General features: G+C 40.0%; 1 non-coding gene across 1 annotated transcript; it reads right to left on the minus strand.

Moving 5' to 3' along the window:
- Nucleotides 1-11,370: 11,370 nt before the first annotated feature.
- Nucleotides 11,371-11,476, minus strand: LOC122033172. Its single transcript, XR_006126420.1, has one exon. It is a non-coding gene; the product is annotated as a small nucleolar RNA R71 (small nucleolar RNA).
- Between the last annotated feature and the right edge of the window lie 8,862 nt (nt 11,477-20,338).

Genomic DNA, 20,338 nt, shown 5'->3' on the forward strand with positions numbered 1-20,338 from the left:
ATATGTTTATGTCTCTATATCTCTTTATTGATATGACGAATTAGATCATATTTTAAAGATGTAATATAAATCATGAAAATATTATGACCATCTGATCGATAAAAGTAATGGAGACACAAAAATCTGGCAATAGAGAATCTCATCTCAGGTGAGGGTCCATCAGGTGCTATACTGTGCCGTGTCATTGGCGGACGGACATTAATTGAGTCCTCTCAAGTAGGTGGAATCTTTTGGACTTCTTTTATGATTCAGAGAATGTTCCCTTTATATGTATTGATGGGGATGCATGATCCCCATTTATAAAATAGATGAAAAGCATACATCCCTACAAATATATCAAAAGGGAGTATCTTTTAGATCACAAAAAATGATCCATATTCATCGGACTAGATTACACAAAACAACTACAAAAGAAAAAATAATCATTTTATTTTTAATCTCACGTAAATTTTAAAGTATTTATAACAACTGATTTATCAATCTAGTATTTCTAATGAACTGTTTATTAAAAAAAATTATTTATTAATTTATTGAAGTTAAAATTTAATATTTAGATGTCTACAAAATTAAAAGAACATCTTATCAATCCATCATTATCCAAGGCTCCAATGTGGCTTTTTCTATTATGAATAGATAAATAGGAACAAACATATTTTTTATTGCTCACAATTGTACTTTAAATTTTATATTTGTAAAAAATTTATTTTATAGTAGATTTCTCCGTCTCTTTTAATAGAGTTTTTTTTATAGCCAATTGGCTTTAATTCTTCAAAGATGATTAAACTATGAATTATATATATATGTGAAATTTGAAGAAACTAGATCTATGTGTAGGATCGAGACATATGAGAAGGGGAGTTGAATCATGTGGATTTTAAAAAATGAGTCTTTTTTTATTTTATAAAGATCAAGCGCACAACAGAAAATAAAACGAAGTAATAAATAGAAAATAACACGTGATCGATTTACTTAGTTCGGAGTCTTCGATGACTCCTACTCCAAGACTCAGGTCCTTTGGATATATCTACGATTAATCCACTAATATCCTCTACCAGTAAACTTTTGGTAGAGTAGTCAAGTACAAAAATAGAGAAATAGGAAAGTGTAACAAACACTTTCCTTAGCTATAAAGTAAATGACTTTTTAAAATAAACATTACCCAACATAATGATGTTGAAGTGTGGAAGCTCAGGTGTTGGCATTCATATGTTGGCATCATTCGGATGTCGATGAGTAGTAGACCAGCAGTGACATAAGAACATAGTAGAGGAACAATTAAGGAATCATGTAGAAGATTGATACTTAGAGTGTTGACGTTAAACTCCTTATAAATAGTTGACAATCGACCTGAGTTTAACTTAGTGGTGCTGAGTACATTAATAATTTTTCCCCTTTTGATGTAATAATAATTTGTGTTAAAGTAAACAAAATTATAAAAACAATAACAACATGTATAAGAAAATAATTGGAATTATGTTGGTTCTCTTAACATTGTTATTGAGTTGAGTTATGATTTTTTTATCTTAAACTTTTACCCTCCTCCTTTGACATTTATCAAAACATAATCTTAGTAGAAAAAAATAATAAGGGAAAGTAGTCAATAGATATCCAAAAGAGTAAGCATACCAACTAAAAGGAAACTAGTAAATAAGTCAAACATATAGAATGTACAAGCATATCAAACAAAGGAACATAAACCAAAGTACTAAGAATGTCTAAGGGTCATCAACGGATGATGGTGGAGGAGGATGAATCATATGTAAGATACGAATAATGTCGTTCATCCTCTAATCTATTTGGAACCAAATGTAGATAAATTAAAATGGCAAACTTAAGGTAATTGCATCTTACTATGATTATGAGTTCTCATTCACATATTGCAATGTAGGGATATCATTTTCAATGAGAAGTATGTCATCTATATAGAATATGAGAAAGATGACTGTACTCTTACTAACCCTCTTGTAGACACAAGGTTCATCTCTATTCTTGATGAAACCAAATGCTTTGATTGCATCATCGAATTAAAGATTCCAACATCTAAAAGCTTACTTTAATCCATAAATAGATCTATGCAACTTACATACCTTTCCAGCATACTTTAGATCTACAAAACTGTTAGGTTATGTCATGTACACATCCTCGAGTAGATTTTCATTCAGATATGCAGTTTTGACATCTATCTACCAGATCTCATAATCATATTAAGCTGCAATAGCAAGCATGATTCGAATAGACTTAAGCATCATAACTAGTGAAAAGGTTTTGTCATAGTCTATACCATGAATCTGCTTGAATCCTTGAGTCACCAATCTACCTTTATAGGTATGCATAAGACCTAGATCAGTTTTCACTTTGAAGACTCACTTACACTCAATGGGTTTGATCCCTTCAGGAGGATCAACCAAAGTATAAACTTGGTTAGTGTACATGGATTCCATTTTAGATCTCATGGACTCTAGCCATTTCTCAGAATCTGGACCCTGTACTATTGGGATATGTCTAATGAAGTGTGTGCTAAAACATGTTTCGTAAACATATATAACAAAAGACTAAAACTTTATTACAACACACACACTACACGTATATAGGATACAATCGCACTAGACAAGATCATAAAATAAACCAAAATAAATAATAATTATTCTAAAAATATGGAACCGCCACATCAGCGGCCCCCCTAGAGCCGGTCCCACGGATATAGAGGGAGGTAAATGCAGGTACACAGGTGGAAAATGCATGGCGGAGACGTTAACCCCAGGCAATGACACCCCGGGGATCGACCCCTGGACCTTTCAGCCACGGAACCATGCACTCCCCATCTGTGCTACGCCCTGGGGACAAATAAATAATAATTATTCTAGGTATACCTTACGGATGACCTGTAATGAGAAGGACATCAATCGTAGCGACATTGTCAAATCTCATCTCTATTCGTATCCGCGCTGAGCTCCTCAAGACAACTCCATGAGTTCAAACCTCTCCTTTAGAAGCTACTAGCTACGAGTGATAGAGAGGGATCAAAAGGAAGAAGAGGAAACAAACAAGGAAGAAGTTCTCTTCCTTGCTTAGTGGTCACGTCAACAAGGGGAGGCCTCTTTGTTGTTGGCAGTGGGAGAAAGTGAGGAGAGAAGGGAGGAGAGGAAGATTTTGTTTTCAAAAACCCAATCAACCAAATAATAAAAATTGTATCTAATTCTCTCCTAATTACATCTATATATAATCCTCTTTATTGAGTTAGATTAGAAATCTCAAATCTAACTTATTATCCCTTAACCAAAAATTAGCTCATTAACCTCTTAGTTTGGATCATAACCAAACCAAGTTGGTTCATAACTAATCCAAATAGGGTATAACTCTTCCATAAGAGATGTGGTCTATTTGTGCTTATAATTCGACAAATATTTATATATTTATCTTATGTATGGTCTAACCAAACATTTATCTCTTGATTTAAGAATCATATTCTTTAACTTATTTTACATCTTTTAGAGACTCGTAGTGCGTATGCCCCAATAGGTTTCGAAAAATCATAGTTAATTTCAGAATTAATTCTGAACCCTTCAGCAACTACAATGTGCATCATTCCTTTCACTCATCTAATACCCACATAGTTCAAGATATGATTTATGTGTCAGTCTCCACTAGGCTAACTACGTTACACCTAGCCTAAGTAATATTTCCTCGTTCCGCGGATTCAAATTACTCGTACATGTGTCTAAGAGTCTCGTACTCTTAACATGTGATGGTTTGGCCAAAGACTTTGAGTAATAATCCTAACGAGTGGTCATAGGGTAAACGTCTCCTCGCAACGGTGAATCCTTTATGGGCTATCTAAACACCTTCGGGTACTTCAACTTATATCCAATCATCCCGAGTCTACACCTCGATGAGAAGCTTGCTTAAGATGTCAAAGTATAAGTCTCCATGACTAAGATGACTTGTATACCTCAAGTTAAAGGAAACTTGTGTTGGGGTGATCGGTGGTCAGCTTTAAGGGGGGTTGGAGAGACGGCACCCCCAAATCGATTGCTTCCTACACTCGTTAGTATGCGCAGCGAAAATACAAACTAACTACAAAGCAAACCGCTAGCACGTTCGTTTAACGTGGTTCGGAGATTAAGGCTCCTACTCTACGGCGTGTCCTTGAGGTGGGCGATCCCGATCCGTCGGTGGATTAGCACCCGACAAACTCCGACTATCTCGAGTAGCTCCTTGTGGGTGGAGAAACCTCACCACAACACTCACAAACACTTGAGAATAAGTAGACTACTAATTAGGGGTTTACCACCACTAATTTCGTCAGCTCTAACCAAGCTCCCAAGCTTTGGTTATATAGCCCACGGGTTGAAAACTCTGCCTACCAATCGACTGTCAAAACATGCAGTCGACCGCCCTCTGTGGAAATTCGACCGTTACATCCCAACGGCTCGATACCAGTCGACTGTTAAAACTAGCAGTTGACTGCTCCACACTGACCGAACGAACAGAAGAATTCTGTTCACTCCCAGTTGACTGCACGGTCGACTGCACCAGTCGACTGCTAAAACATGCAGTCGACTACTACAGTAACGCTACAGTACATCTACAGTAACATTACATTGCTACTACAGTAACGCTACAGTAAACCCCTAAAACTAGGATTTTACTCCGAGTACAATCTCTCATGCACTCGTACCCTCACCCTTATGACTCACTTAACGCTTCTTTGTAGCCTTAACCTCTTGCCTTCAAGCCTACTTCCTTTGGCTCTCGTCCCTCGGATGTATTCAAGCCCGCGGCTCGTCCCCAATGTCATCCTTCGCGTATGCCTCAAAGTCGCTTCCCTCGGCCCTTGTCCTCGCTGCCTCGTCCACATTCCCTCGGATGCTCTATCCTTCACTAGACCCGAAGCCATTAACCTGAGTCACATGTGTATCTTGCATACCTGCACACTCACATATACATAACAAATAACAAGGGTGAACCTAACTTAAACTCTTTGCCCAAACACCAAAACACATAGTCCCACGGACCATTGAGATTACTCCAATAATTTGCACTCGAGCTGCAGTAAGAGCTTCACAAACATATCCATATATGTAGATAATCTTATGAAGTCTTACAGTGAGTCGCTCCAATAAACTAGTTACCATAACTAACATCCACGTTTAACTCTTAACATCCCAATGTCTCTAGGTAGTGAGAAATTAGTTGCTTGGCGAACTAAGAAATATAACCCATGCTAGTCTTATAGAATTGATGATATCCGAATGCATCAATTCGACGACTAGGAAAATTCTAATATGTTCATAATTACATATGTAGAAATAATCACAAGTTGTCATCCAATTATAAATTCTCTCATTCTATGAATTGAATTATAGATGATGTGGTGATAATGGGGGTCCATCAAGCGCGGGTCAAAGGCGTAGATAGTAGCTAACATGGAGGTCAATGTCATGGCGGTTAACACCAAAGAACCAACGGGCTCACCAAAGGTGGCCCAAACAAAGGTCTATTATAATTGTCGATTGGGCATGAAGTGTCTAACTGCAAATGGCCAGTTCGAGCAAAATGTCCGTACAACCAAGAGTACTAAGGCAAGAATATCAGATGATCATCACGGAGTAGAGGAAAATTAAGACAACCATAGCGCTTATCTGGTCGGGTGGAAACAATCTGCCGAACCAAGTCACTGCAAGGAAAGCAGCAGAGATTGACAGCGCGGGGATACCTAGCCGAGCGGCTTCCCCACTCGGCCAAGCAGTGGGAACCCTCTCATATCTCTTAATATCCTTTTGGGAGATAATATCACTAACAATGAGGCATGGTCAATAAGTGGATCATACGATGGAAGTTTCTACTATCTCGTCAAAGATTTGTATGTCTGTTAAGGTATAGTGTCAGAGACACTTTCCTAATAGGTTTATTCATAAGATGGTTAGGGAAGCGTGCCCATGCCTTAAGGCGTATGTACATCACCCAGTGGGGTGCTATATAAAGGGGAGTCCATGCACCAGCGGAGGTACGCATTATTCACTATTCACCCTTGTGCTTACTATTGCTCCACTTTCTTCTATTTTCTCGGTGACTGACTTGAGCGTCGGAGGACCAACATTAGGGACCCCTTTCTTGGCCCAACACTGACGTTTCTAGTATTGTAGAGCGGAGTGAGGTCTACACGCGGTCAACCCAGAAGTCACATCCCCAACCAACTTTCACAATTTTTAGATAGGATCATATTGGCATCGTCTGTGGGAGCGTATCCTGTATCTGAAATGCGGAGATGGAGGATGCTGGACAACTCACAACGGTGACACTAACGCAGGAGGAATTAGATATGTTGATACAAGCCCGGGCAGCCAAGATGGCAGTGCATCAATAACAGTAGACGATGGTTGAACGCTAAGTACATGAACCCACGACATCAGCAACGAGACAACATGCCGGAAATAGAGGCCGAGCAGATTATGTCTTCGTTAGGGGACAAATTAAGAAGCTGACCGTCACATACGGGGATGCGCCTAATGCATTGATACCCTTTCATCGGGTGTTGTTCTAGACTCCATCAGAGGAATAAGGCCGAGTGGACAGGGAGCCAGGATCCTCTTCGAACGACGCGCTCATTCGGGATACGCGAAAAGGAAAGGCCCTAAGAAATGATGATTCACCCGAACAAATCAACCGATAGTTCTCTCAGGGGATTCTGGATGATCCACTACGCTGACATTACACCCCATTGATGATCAGGGAATACAATGGAATAACCGATCTGGATGACCAACTAGCTAAGTTCAATAATACGGCCACACTCCACTAGTACACCGACGGAGTGAAATGTCGATTCTTTCTCACCACCCTTTCCAGATTGGTGCAACGATGGTTTAGACAATTGCCGATTGGATTAATTCACAGCTGCAAAAATTTTTGAGCGGCATTCTTGCACCACTTCACTAGCAGTCATCGCTACTAGAAGATAAGTGTTAATCTGTTCGTTGTGAAGCAGGGACCTAAGGAGGCATTAAGAGTGTATATTAAGCAGTTCAACCAGGTGGCCATAGATATTCCATCAGTCTCTTCAGAGATATTGGTAAGTGATGTCTCCCAGGGGCTTATCGAAGGGGAATCCTTCCGGTCACTCATCCGGAGCCCGCTAAAAGACTTTGACCACTTGCTTAGGCATGCTACCGAATACATAAACGTGGAAAAAGCCCAAGCTGCGTGGAGGAAGGAAGCACCTGGTCGAGCATATTGCTCCCTCGGAATGGCGACCGATCTCCAATCATCAACCACCAAAAGGTCCCCGACGGGAGTAGCACATCTGCACCAGGAGTCAAGAACATATGCCATGCAACATGTAGCAGCAGGACAACCCAAAGCGGCAAAAGGCAAGACTTGGGCACTATTGTTTTGCCCGTTCCATCAATCGACAACGCACAATACTCGGGATTGCTATAACTTGAGGTTGATTTCTCGCCAACCAGCTCCTCCAGGATACTGTCGTTGCTCACCAACTCTCGAGCGATGACATTGACACTGGTTGGATGGGTGAAGAGTAAAAGACAGACTAGTGGACGAATAACGCCATCGCCAGCCTCAACAGAGAAATAACACAAGTCTCGCCCGAGCTTTTGTTGAGTTGTAACGACCCGCCTCCCACTAACTATGCTGTAAGGACGGGGGTTACATTATGCTTCCTATTCTTATGCGGAATAGAACTGAACTAATTTAAAACTCCCTACTATTTACAATGAAATCTGAAATTATTCTTAGAGTACACTTCTGAAGTTGTACACATGATAAAGAAGGGAGACTAACTTTCTATTTGATCAAAAAGCTGAACATAGACATTTTTTTTTGAAATCAGACATTCCAATCGATCGGCTGATTGATTGGAGAGGTCTGATCGATCCACTAATCGATTCAGCGTGCTACTTGTTGGATTTTTCGGGCCGCGAAAATCGCTTTTTGCGTCATGGAAACCCCGAAAGCCCCTAGCCAACGGATCCGTGCAAAGAAAAATTTGAAAACATACGAATACGAGTTTATACCTAGATCTACACTTAGATCTACAAAAGACAAGGTTATACCTTTGAAGCGAAGCCCTTCGCGTTCTCGCTCGTCCAAACGATGCCGGATCTCGAGAGTATCAAAATAGATACCCCTCTAGAAGTATCCACACGGACACGTAGGTAGAGAAAAACCACACAAAAGGGTGTGCTAGCACCTTGTGTGGTTCGGCCAAGTTGAGGAGGAGAGGGAGAGGGAGAGCTAGAGGAAGAAGATGGAGTGAATGAGTCTTGAATGAAAATTCATTCCCATTCATCCTCTTGTGTGGCCAGCCACTTGAGTAACTCCCACTCATTTAATGTGGCCGACCACATTAATGGGAAAGGAGGCTTGTAACCTCCATGAGGTGGCACACCATGATGATGTGGAGCATCATCATTGGTCCACATCTTGCCATCTCACTTATGATGTGGCAATTAGTCAAGTCAAACTTGACTCTTCCTCTTCCTCTCAAGTCAAGTCAAACTTGACCAAATCTCTTCCATGGTTGATCTAATCTAACCATTTGATTCAAGCCAACTTAATATAATGAATCTAATTTATTAAATTAAGTTGATTTAATGAGATATAATCTAAATTAGACTCATTGAATACATGAATCAACTTGAGTCCAACTCAATTAGCCCAATTTGGATTACTCTTAATCCAATTTGATTCATCAAATGAATCTAATCCTCTTGGTTCATCATATGAACCTAATCTCCATCTAATTGTCTTTAGTGTGTGACCCTATAGGTTCTTGTAACGTTGGCAATGCCCCTAAACCCATTTAGGAGCATAAGTAATGAGCGGTATCTAGCAACACATCATTACTACCCAATGTTATAAGAATGTTGAGATCCAACATCACCTTATGACTACTAATTGTGACTCCTCACAATATATGACAAGTGTCCTTCTATCCAAGACATCTAGATTGATCAATGTAAGGCATAGACCGTGTCATCCTCTGATCAATCTAAATCTTGAACTCCAAGTAGACTCACTGATGTGCGTAGATTATATACTCTTTTATGCATATTTTTATGCACATTTACATACTTTGAGCATGCTTGATCTATGCACTTTTATACTTCCAGCTTTCCTTTTAGCATATTTACTCTTTTGGTTCGGAGATCTGCTTTTTGTGCATTTTCTGTACACAGGAGTCGAAATTGGTGAAGATTATGCGTCCTCGGGCAAGCTTGGAAGGAATTGAAGGGAGAGAGCATCAGGCCGTGTACCACACACGACCGTGTAGTTTTAACAGGAAGGGAAGAGGACATGGCCGTGTGAATCTCACACGGCCGTGTCTTGATTTGAAGAAATTAGAGCAGATGCCTTACATGGCCGTGTAGATCTACACGGCCGTGTGAGGTTTCCAGAGGCCAAGCAGGTGGTGGCCGTGTGCACCACATGGCCGTGTAGCATTTCCAGAGAACAGAAGGGTCCTGGCCGTGTGAGTCACACGGCCGTGCAGCTTTGGCAGAGAAGGAACTGGACATGGCCGTGTGAATCTCACACGGCCGTGTCATGGGGCTGTGTGGCGCCCGATTTCCTCCTCTATTTAAACCCTCCTTCATGAATTGAAAGGGGATCTCTCCCCCTTTGGGAGAAGGCAAGATTTGATGGTATCCTCCCATTCTTGGGAGGATTTCTGGGCGATTCGAGGGGAGTTCTTGACGATTTCGACTCCGGAGTGAGGATTGGCTCCGAAGACGAGGCTTCTTCGTAGATAAGTTTTCTCTTTCCCCCTTTTCTTGGTTTCTTGGATTGGGGATTTAAGAAATGCTTGTAATCTTTATTTCTTCAGGTATTCTTCCTCGATTCATGGAGTAGATCTTGTATTCTAGGATTAAGGGAGTATTTGTATGATGGATTGATGTAATCTCTTATGGATTTGCCAATTTCTTGTTTCAATGACATTGTCTTGCTTGTATCAATTAGATCTTGAATGATTAATGGTGATTTGTGCTTAATTCTCATTCTTGATTGATTGTTTGGATTTCTTGTGGACTTTGTAAAGATAAACTCTCACTCGATCATCCGAGGGATCCACGTGACAGGTGCAAGCCCGTGTAAGGACGTTTGAGAGATAATCTTGAAGAGGAAATAGGAATATTCAAGAGAGTAGGATGGATCTTGTGATTAGTTTCTTGTATCTTGATAGATTAATAAGTTTTGAGCTTCTATGTTGATATCCGAGGAAGGCATACTAATAAGTGCGCTTCTGTGTAAGGACAACGTAGGTTCACGTCTAATTGATCATATTTAGATACATTTCTCAGTCCTTAGTCGGTTATCTATTGCAAGAGAGAACCGACAACTTTCTACAAGTGTTTGGCAATTGAGGGATAAGAATTGGTGAACCATTTACATTCAAGAAATCTTACAAAGAAACCGAAACTCCTAGAATCTCCCTTTATCATAACCCAAAACACTAAACTCTTGTTTGTTGATCTTTAATATTAGATTTGTTTACCTTCACTTTGCATTTGAAATAATTGGATAGTTGTTTAGCTAATTCGCATTGAGACATTTCTAGTGCTTATTCCAGTCCCTGTGGATACGATAATCTTTTATATTACTTGCGACATTTCCGTACACTTGCGGAGCGTAACAAGTTTTTGGCGCCGTTGCCGGGGACTGCGCTATAACATTAGGAATTATCAATTGAGTTAGACTAAACATAACATTTATTTTCCTTTCATATTGCATAGTTGTAACTAATCATTAGATTTCTGTTTTTACTTTCTTGTATAACTTTTACTTCTTGTTAATTCTTTTTGTACAAATTCAATTCTGCATTTTTATTTTCTTTTATTTTTTTTTTATATATCTTGTTCTTGTGTATGTGAAGATCTAACTTTGCAGGGGAATTCTTTCCTTTTGACCCTGAGATTGACAGAACTTTCCATAAAAGAAGAATTTTGCAAAGGCAAATTGAAGAACAGGAACATTTGAACATGGCGAATAGACCACTCAAGGATTATGCTGCACCTTATGCAAGAGGTTTTCGATCTAGTATTTCAAGACCTTCAGTGGAAGCTAATAACTTTGAGATCAAACCCGCAATTATATCTATGGTGCAGCAGAACCAATTTGGTGGAGGACCTCATGAAGACCCCAATCAACACTTAGAGGTCTTTTATGAAATATGTGGTACCATGAAAATGAATGGAGTTCCTTCAGAAGCAGTTAGATTATTATTATTTGGGTTTTCTTTAAGAGATAGGGCAAAGCAATGGCTGAATTCTTTAGCCCCTAATAGCATCACCACTTGGGAGCAGTGTGAGCAACAGTTTCTTGATAAATTCTATCCACCAAGCAAAACAGCTCATATGAGGAATTTAATTGCAAGCTTCAAGCAAACTGACTCAGAATCTCTTTTTGAAGCATGGGATAGATATAATAGTATGCTCAGACAATGCCCACATCATGGGTTGGAAAGATGGTTAGTGTTGCACACTTTTTATAATGGTATCAACTATCATACCAAAGTGTCCCTTGATTCAGCTGCTGGAGGGGCACTTATGAATAAAAGTTTAGATGAAGCTGAAGAAATTATTGACAGTGTAGCACAAAATCATCATCAATGGGCAAATGAAAGAAGTGGTGGCTATTCTTCTGTAAACCCAACAATTAAAGCATCAGGGAAGTTTGATGTAGATGCAGTCACTCTTTTGTCTGCAAAATTGGACGCTCTTACAAAGAAATTTGAGAATATGGGACTAGTGCTAATATGGTCAATGCTATTAGTACATCTTGTGAAGTATGTGGGAGTTCAGAGCACTCAAATGACTCATGTCCATTGGGAGCTATCACTGCACAAATCAATCAACTGGAACAATGTGATGCAATCATGAGTTACAATCAAAGGCAGAACAACCCATACTCAAATACTTATAACCCTGGATGGAAGAGCCATCCCAATTTTTCTTACAGAAATAATCAAGATCAAGGACCATTTATGGGGGCAAGACCAAATTTTTAAGCTGGGCAACAAAATTTTCAACATCTATCTTCTCAAGGCTTACCAAAGTCAAATATTGAAAAGATGCTTGAAGAAATTATCTCAAGTCAGAATGAAATGAAGCAAGATTTAGCAAAGCTCATTCAGAGAATGGATAATTCTGAAAAGCATCAAAAGATCCAGGATAGTCAAATTGCCCAACTAGCTTCCTCATCATCCAGAGCACCAGGACAACTTCCAGGAAAACCTGATGTGAATCCTATGGAGCATTGCAATAGAATTGAACTTAGGAGCGGACGGACCTTGGGAGACTCCCAAGTGACTGCTCCAAAAGGGATACAAAAAGAAGAAGAGCTCTCTCCTCTTATACCAAATCAGATTCAAGCTAATGAGGAGAGTACCATTGAGGTTGAAGAGACTCTCCCACTGAACCATCAGAGCAAAGCTGTCCCTTTTCCTCAGAGACTTACAATGCTCAAGAAAGATGAAGAATTTGGCAAGTTTTTAGAAAAAGTTAAGGAAATTTGTGTAGAGGTACCTCTTATTGATGCTATTCTTCAAATGCCTAGATTTGCCAAATTCCTGAAGGATCTCATGTCAAACAAGAGAAGAAGAGGAGAGGTTGAGACCATTGCGCTTAGTGAGGAATGTAGTGCTATTTTGGAGAAGAACACTTCCCCAAAACTAAAGGACCCAGGGAGCTTTTATATTCCTTGCAACATAGGAAAAGAATTTTTTGAAAAAGCTTTTTGTGATTTGGGGGCAAGTGTTAGCCTCATTCCCTATTCAATTTGTAATAAATTAGGTCTCAAAAACATTAAACTTACTACTATGACACTTCAACTTGCCGATCATTCCTGCAGGTACCCTTTGGGTATTATAGAAGATGTGCCAGTAGAGGTTGATGGGAATGTTATTCCCACAGATTTTGTTGTGTTGGACATGGAAGAGGACCCCAGGATTCCTATCATATTAGGAAGACCTTTCCTTGCTACAGCTGGAGCTATAATTGATGTCAAAAATCATAAGCTTTCTTTGGTAATTGGTAAGGAAAGGTTGGAATATGATTTATCTAATATCTCTAACCATGTCTCGTCTATTTTAAATGCTTGTAGCAGGACAAACATTTATAAACTTGAGGAATGGAATTTCCATCCTCATGGAAGGCCACCAAACGAAGGAGACAATGTGGTGGAAGATGTTGGGAGAAGATCTCCCAACAAAAATGAAAAGTATATCTGTCCTCCAAGGGCGAGGAAAAGAAGTGAATGATCAAGTTTGGTCGAGCTAAAGACCTTAAACAAGCGCTTCTTGGGAGGCAACCCAAGGGTTCTTTTAGTTAGTTTTGATTTGTATTTTAATTTCTTTTAGTTTGATGCATTCTTTTGATTTTGTTTTCAGGTTAGGTGCAAAACAGAGCCCGGCCGTGTGCTATACACGGCCAGGCAAAGGTTGCAGAGAAGGGAAGTGCTTGGGCCGTGTCATCCAGACACGGTCGTGTAGGATCTCCCCAGGAGAAAAAGGTCTAGGCCGTGTCCCAAACACGGCTGTGCAAAGAATTCCGAGAAGAAAGATGGAGAGGCCATGTCCCAGACACGGCCGTGCGAAGAATCCAGAGAAGGAAGAGGGGGAGGCCGTGTGGATCTGCACGGCCCGTGTAGGAGAGTTATTAAAGTCTTCTTTCTACCTTACACGGCCAGATCTTGGCCGTGTTTCGCACACCCCCAACTCTCCAAAACATCTCTTTCTCTCCCAATCTCTTAAAAACTCCTCTCTAATCTCTTAAGATCTCTTAGATCCGGATTCTCCTCCTCTCTAAGACTTGGACTTTTTGTTCTCCTAACCTAAGATCTTTGCTCTATGAAGTTTTGTTCTTTGAGTTCCATTTTCCAACCCTAGACAATTCTTCCCCTATCTAAACTCATCAAGATGTCCAACATTTTGAAGAAACTTCGCAAAGGAGGTGGTGGATCCAGTGGAGACAAAGAGAAGGAGCCATCAAGGGACAAAGGAAAACAACCAGTGAAGGGCAAAGGCAAAAGGACTTCACGCAACGAAGGTAATGACAATGAATTCAATATTGTGTTTAGAAATGATGATCAAGTAACTAGATTTGCAATTCTTGTCAATAGAAAGATAGTGTGTACTAGATATATGGACCCAACTGTTCTTGATATGCTTGGAATTAGGGAAGATGTAGATTTGATGATTGGGTTTTTGGATTGGAGTGATATTATGTACACACATTTGCCTACATATCCTCGTCTTGTTTTGGAATTTTTAAGTTCATTGGATGTCCATTTTACTAATGAAGATGATTATTTTGGAAAAATCTCATTTAGACTAATGAATCAAGAATTTCTATGGGCATTTAGTAACTTTAATTCTTGTTTTGGATTAACCACCGGTAGCCCTCGTAGGTTTGATCCAAGGTTTAATTGGAATCATTTTTGGAATGCAATAACTGGGTTAGATCAACCTTATGAGCCTTCAAGAGCTAAGGCCTCCCATATGCAAAACCCCATCTTTAGGTATCTACATAGAGTCATGAGTAAAACTATTTTTGGTAGGGGAGAGAGTGATGGGGTGGTTAAAAAGATAGAGCTTTATGCTTTATGGGCTATGCTTTATAAGGTTGAATTTGATTCTGGTTTTCATTTTGTTCAAACCTTATTAAGATCTGCTAGGGCATCATCGGGATCAATTGTTTTTGGTGGTTTGATTACCCGAATAGCTTATAATTTAAATCTTGATGTTGATGGGTTGGAAATAATTCATGGTAATGACATGATTGACATTGATGCATGTCTTGCTATGAAAATGATCATTCGGGATGAAAATGGTTTCGCGTTTCCTAGGAGGAGTGGTTCTCCTTTACCCCTTCCTTTTCCTGAACGAACTACTATTCGTAACCTGGCTAATTGGGTAATTTCTGAGTTAGATTTTGAGGATAACCCTTCTATACCTGGAGACACTGAGCCACATCATGAGCCCTCGTCATCTGGACACCCGCAGCCTTCTAGTTTTATGGAGCCTGCCAGGCATTCTTTTGCATATGGCATGGGATCTTCTAGGTTTGATTTTTCAAATTTTCGTACGTCTCTAGAATCAATTCATGAGAAGCAAGATGCCCAACGAAAAATGTTTGAGGGGCGCTTCTCTTTATCTGATGATCAATTTAGGGAGGTACAAAATCATTTTCAGTTTACGAGAAATTTTCAAGGTCAAGTAGCTGAGTTTGTGCAGGATTATGATACTGATCAGGCTAGGATGAGAGATTTTATGCAGAGCATGATGCTTACTAGCCAACAAGTAGATGCTTTATATGAGTATCATAGATCCTTGGGTGAGATTCCAGGTTTTCCTAGTTTTCCTATTGGCCAACCACGTCGTAGACCTCCTTTCCCTCGTCCACCTCCACCTCCTCCACCATATTGATTTCATCGGGACGATGAAAAGTTTAAGTCTGGGGGGGTGTCATGTACTGTTTAGTTTGGTTTTCAGTTTTTAGTTTTTGTTAGTTTTTCATGTTGGTTCTTATTTTCATTGCTTGTTGCTTTATTTTGCTTGTTTTTGAAATAATCATGGCAATTTTGAGAACATCAAATCTTCACTTATATGCTTTCTTGGATTCAAGTGAAATGTTAGCACGATTATTGTCTTGATTCATGATGTTCGAATGATGCTAGTAGTAAACTTTGTGTAGTTCTTTTTTCTATCTTGGGAAGCATTAATAAGCTAAGAATCTTATGGTGATGAGTTTTAGTTTTGGTTCAACCTTAAGGATTTTATCTTCACTACACTTGTGCTTGATGCTTGAATAGTTGATGTCATTGAAATAGTCATGATTCATCTTGTTTGCTTAGTACTTGGTTTCCATGGTGATTTCTCAACTTTCATTTTGGTTACTGGATGAGGCTCAAATCATTAAAGCTCATTTGGAAAAATCAAAATATCCCAACATGTGTGCTAAAAGTACATTTGTGAATAAGTTTTGCACAATGCAAACACTTATAAAAAAAAATAATAATAAGGGATATAAAAAACAGTTGTCATAAGTGGAATCTAGCAAGTCACCCCTTTGAGACCGAGTTAGGTTACTGGGGAAATGACTGCTTAGCTTCCCTTGAGATTGAGCACACCTTTGAGACCTTGGGTTAGTTGAGAAATATGAACCAAGTGAATGGTGAGTAAGTGCCTATCACTGGTTACTTGTCTTTCACTGGAAACACTAGGAATTCAAATTTGATGACGACTTGACTAGGACATGGATTGAAACTTGAAGGGTGTTGAGTTACTTTTACACTGTGCACAAGATTCTTATGCTTAAACCATACTTTACTTGTTTCCATGATCACGCTTGTTAATGAAACTTTTTGATAGAGTTAGGAAAGTGCACTAGGTTTTATGAATGTGTTGTAGAACATATGAATTTAGACTGCAGCATTTTGCTTGAGGACAAGCAAAGGTTTAAGTCTGGGGGTGTGATGTGCGTAGATTATATACTCTTTTATGCATGTTTTTACGCACATTTACATACTTTGAGCATGCTTGATCTATGCACTTTTATACTTCCAGCTTTCCTTTTAGCATATTTACTCTTTTGGTTCGGAGATCTGCTTTTTGTGCATTTTCTGTACACAAGAGTCGAAATTGGTGAAGATTATGCGTCCTCGGGCAAGCTTGGAAGGAATTGAAGGGAGAGAGCATCAGGTCGTGTACCACACACGGCCGTGTAGTTTTAACAGGAAGGGAAGAGGACATGGCCGTGTGAATCTCACACGGCCGTGTCTTGATTTGAAGAAATTAGAGCAGATGCCTTACATGGCCGTGTAGATCTACACGGCCGTGTGAGGTTTCCAGAGGCCAAGCAGGTGGTGGCCGTGTGCACCACACGGCCGTGTAGTATTTCCAGAGAGCAGAAGGGTCCTGGCCGTGCGAGTCACACGGCCGTGCAGCTTTGGCAGAGAAGGAACTGGACATGGCCGTGTGAATCTCACACGACCGTGTCATGGGGATGTGTGGCGCCCGATTTCCTCCTCTATTTAAACCCTCCTTCATGAATTGAAAGGGGATCTCTCCCCCTTTGGGAGAAGGCAAGATTTGGTGGTATCCTCTCATTCTTGGGAGGATTTCTGGGCGATTCGAGGGGAGTTCTTGACGATTTCGACTCCGGAGCGAGGATTGGATCCGAAGACGAGGCTTCTTTGTAGATAAGTTTTCTCTTTCCCCCTTTTCTTGGTTTCTTGGATTGGGGATTTAAGAAATGCTTGTAATCTTTATTTCTTCGGGTATTCTTCCTCGATTCATGGAGTAGATCTTGTATTCTAGGATTAAGGGAGTATTTGTATGATGGATTGATGTAATCTCTTATGGATTTGCCAATTTCTTGTTTCAATGACATTGTCTTGCTTGTATCAATTAGATCTTGAATAATTAATGGTGATTTGTGCTTAATTCTCATTCTTGATTGATTGTTTGGATTTCTTGTGGACTTTGTAAAGATAAACTCTCACTCGATCATCCGAGGGATCCACGTGATAGGTGCAAGCCCGTGTAAGGACGTTTGAGAGATAATCTTGAAGAGGAAATAGGAATATTCAAGAGAGTAGGATGGATCTTGTGATTAGTTTCTTGTATCTTGATAGATTAATAAGTTGTGAGCTTCTATGTTGATATCCGAGGAAGGCATAGTAATAGGTGCGCTTCTGTGTAAGGACAACGTAGGTTCACGTCTAATTGATCATATTTAGATACATTTCTCAGTCCTTAGTCGGTTATCTATTGCAAGAGAGAACCGGCAACTTTCTACAAGTGTTTGGCAATTGAGGGATAAGAATTGGTGAACCATTTACATTCAAGAAATCTTACAAAGAAACCGAAACTCCTAGAATCTCCCTTTATCATAACCCAAAACACTAAACTCTTGTTTGTTGATCTTTAATATTAGATTTGTTTACCTTCACTTTGCATTTGAAACAATTGGATAGTTGTTTAGCTAATTCGCATTGAGACATTTCTAGTGCTTATTCCAATCCCTGTGGATACGATAATCTTTTATATTACTTGCGACATTTCCGTACACTTGCGGAGCGTAACACTCACTAAATCAAATGAGCTCAATATCCTATATTGACTCATTTGGGCATGACCATGTACTTCGTGATCTCACTCTATCAAGAATACCGATGTCTCTCCCGTCATATAGGAGGGATAGATCCCATCTACATCACTCACATCCCTCTGCATAATTTGTTATATACCTAGTAATTGCCTTTATAGTCCACCCAGTTACGGGTGACGTTTGACGAAACCAAAGTACATAACTCCTTATGTAGGGAACCATGGTGACTTCAGGTCTAAGGACTAGTAGTCATACTAATAGCCACATGAGAAAGTATATGACACTCATATAACGATCCATGATACTTTCTTATGGCGGGTCATTCAGTATACATTCTCCAATGCATACCCATGTGTCAACTTGATATCTCTATATCCATGACTTGTGAGATCAAGTCATCGAGTTGACCTACATTCTAGTCTTATTGCATTAACATTGTCCCTGAATGTTAATACTCGACTAGGAATGATTAAGAGTAGTGTTCCCTATATCATCTTACTATCGATTCAACCAATCGATTGATATAGGTAAGAACCTTCTACTCAAGGACGTTATTATACTTAGTTTATTTGGCACTAATACAAGTAAGTATAATAACCAAAAATCAAATGCCTTTATTTATATAGAATATGATACAACAAGTCCAAAAAATACAATCATCAAATGATTGACTCTAGGGCTCTAGCTAACAATCTCCCACTAGCACTAGTGCCAATCAGTGTAGGCTCTAAGCCCCAATGACCTAGTGTGACCATCATGCTTCCTCTGTGCCAAAGCCTTGGTCAAGGGATCTGCGATGTTAGCCTCTGTAGGTACTCTGCAAATCTTCACATCTCCTCTCTCGATGATCTCTCGAATGAGATGGAAGCGCCGTAGTATGTGTTTGGTCCGCTGGTGTGAGCGAGGTTCCTTCGCCTGTGCTATAGCTCCATTATTGTCACAATAGAGCTCAATAGGGCCAGCAATGCAAGGAACCACCCCAAGTTCAGTGATGAACTTGCGAATCCAAACTGCCTCCTTTGTTGCCTCTGATACAGCAATATACTCGGCCTCTGTCGTAGAATCAGCTACTGTGTCCTGCTTCGAACTCTTCCAGCTCACAGCACCACCATTAATGCAAAATACGAATCCCGACTGCGATCTATAGTCATCCTGGTCGGTCTGGAAGCTAGCATCACTGTAACCCTTTACAGCTAGCTCATCATTGCCTCTATATATCAAGAAATATTCTTTAGTCCTTCTTAAGTACTTAAGAATATTCTTGACCGCTATCCAGTGACTTTCACCTGGATCTGACTGGTATCTGCTCATCATGCTCAAAGCATACGAGACATCAGGTCGAGTACATAGCATGACGTACATGATAGATCCTATGGCTGAAGCATAAGGGATCTGATCCATGCGGTCTCTCTCCTCTCTAGAAGAGGGACCTTGAGTCTTCGAAAGACTCACGCCATGTGACATCGGCAGAAATCCCTTCTTGGAGTTCTGCATGGCAAACCGAAGGAGTATCTTGTCAATGTATGTACTCTGACTTAGGCCAAGCAATCTCTTAGATCTATCTCTATAGATCTGTATCCCTAGAATGCGGGATGCCTCACCTAAGTCCTTCATTGAGAAGCAACTCCCTAGCCAAGTCTTGACAGACTGAAGCATAGGGATGTCCTTCCCAATGAGTAGTATGTCATCCACATACAATATGAGGAAGATAACTATATCCCCTACAACCTTCTTATAGACACAAGGCTCATTTTCGTTCTTGATGAAACCAAACTGTTTGATTGCATTATCGAATCGAAGATTCCAGCTCCGAGAAGCTTGCTTTAGTCCACAAATGGACCTATGCAGCTTGCATACTCTGCTAGTATGCTGTGGATCTACAAAACCCTTAGGTTGTGTCATGTACACATCCTTGAGTAAGTTTCCATTCAGAAACGCGGTTTTGACATCCATCTGCCAGATCTCGTAATCGTGGTAAGCTGCAATAGCAAACATGATCCGAATGGACTTAAACATCGCTACTGGAGAAAAGGTTTCATCATAGTAAATAACATGAATCTGCTTGAAACCTTTAGCTACCAAGCGACCCTTATAGATAAGTCCATCCATGTCAGTCTTTTTCTTAAAGACCCACTTACACCCAATGGGTTTTACCCCTTCAGGTGGATCAACCAAAGCCCATACTGTTAGGACCAAAAGTAGCTAGAGGG

This window comes from Zingiber officinale, chromosome 11A (genome assembly GCF_018446385.1).
Source record: "Zingiber officinale cultivar Zhangliang chromosome 11A, Zo_v1.1, whole genome shotgun sequence".
NCBI classification, from domain to species: Eukaryota; Viridiplantae; Streptophyta; class Magnoliopsida; order Zingiberales; family Zingiberaceae; genus Zingiber; species Zingiber officinale.